This window comes from Exserohilum turcica (genome assembly GCF_000359705.1).
Source record: "Exserohilum turcica Et28A unplaced genomic scaffold SETTUscaffold_6, whole genome shotgun sequence".
Taxonomy (NCBI): Eukaryota; Fungi; Ascomycota; class Dothideomycetes; order Pleosporales; family Pleosporaceae; genus Exserohilum; species Exserohilum turcicum.
In genome coordinates this window covers 30,465-32,279 of record NW_007360277.1, presented here as the reverse complement: position 1 = coordinate 32,279, position 1,815 = coordinate 30,465, and positions in this window count along the sequence as shown.

Here is a 1,815-nt window from a genome sequence, read left to right as displayed (position 1 = left end):
AGTTCTTTGTTAACCAGTAGGGGTTGCCAACAATAGTTTGTCCTTTGTTGTAGGTTGGGATCTCGTTGTGGAGGACCTGGAGCGATTCGGCTCCTTCGAACGTTGTTGGCACTCCATGGACTACTACCTTAGTCCAGGCTTCAATTGGTTGGGCCTTTTTTAATATAATTTGTTATTATATAACTTATAAGTTATACCTTTTTACTATAGCCTTTTATTATACTGTCTTCTTTTACTTTATCTAATATTATATATATTGTGAGGTGTTGTGTGGAACTGCGATGTCTTCTCAGTAGTGGGAACAGAACTAAAGGTTCTTCCCCTTCCCATAGGCTATGGGAGAGGGGAGAGGGAGTAAAATATATGTAGTTGGTTCTTTAAGCAAGAGATTTTTTCTAAGAGATATTATTAATTATTTTTCCTACTAACTTAACTATTAATTTATATTCCTTTTTAAAGGTAAGCAGTGCTTAGTTAGCATAAGGGTTATAGTGACCCTATGCCTTAGCATAAACCTCCTAAACCTAAGAGCTTAGCCCTATTAAGCTCACCTCTACTACACACTAAATACCCCTCTCTAAAGTACCCCCTAGTTCCTTCCTAGTTGCAATTTGTTCACTACCCCTATTTGTCCTATCTCTTACGTCTAGCCATCTTGTCTTCCCTGCGGCTTCTATGCAGATGCTAGGTTCTCCGCTCCTAACCTAGCGTCTGTGCCTTACTTCTATGCTCCTTTCCTTAGTCAACTACTACGCCTTAGTTGTACACTTAGACTAGTAACTTAGCGCAATAGAGAAGGAGAGTGAAGCGATTGCGGTAGTGACGACAAACTAGAACTAACACTAGAGCTATAACAGCGCTAAGCTAGTGTGCTAGGAGGCAAATTATAAGTTAAGAAGAACAACCTCCTAGATTAAGATATTAGAAGGCCTATAGCCTGCGCAGCTAAGTTCTTATTAGGTTCTAGCTGTAACGGGCTAGGTAGCCCGCTACAGTACAGATAGCGGTGGCTATCTTATGTATCAACTACGCAACGATATCAGCAGCTCTGATATCTTGTGCCAGCCTTTTTGGCGCGGTGGGCGCGTTGTAGTTGCGTGCGCAGTCTAATAGGACTCGACCCGTTACACTAGCGTAAGTTCTGTCTACAGACAGTTGATTGCGTTAGCTTTAGAGAAGTCCTTGTCCTATTTAATCTAGTCTCCTACCTTGTCTAGATGTACTCTATTGTTTGTGAAGAACAATTAATCTAGTATACCTTTTGTAGGGTTAGCATAAAAAGCATCTTATTCTAGCTTTATAATTAATAGTAGTAGGCGTTTTAGCTATTTAATTATAGTATCTCTAGTATTTAGGATAAAGTCTTAGATTAACTCTACTATCCTATTTAGAATCTCCTCTTAGAACTCTTCCTACACTAATAGATTATTCTAATAAGCTTGTCTAACTAAGGCCTTTTAGATATAAGAATTAAAGTTAAACTTAACGTTAGCTAAAAAAGCCTAATTAATCCTACTATACTTATTTAGGTAGCTAGATAGAGAGCTTAGGAGTGCTATAAGCGTCTAATAAGCCTTAAGGATATCTTTATAGGTTCCTATAGCTAGTACCTCTATCACACTATCGCGCACGGCAATATACTAAGGTAGAATTGTACAATAGTTCTTAGTAGCTAGCCCTAAAGAGCTATGCAGGAGCAGGAAGTTAGTAATGTAGGCTTCTCCTTTTTTGCAAGGTGTGCGTCTCTATTGTACTTTAGGAAACTATTTCCTAAGCTCTTTAGGCTAGTTAACTATATCCTTCTAACAGAAAAGC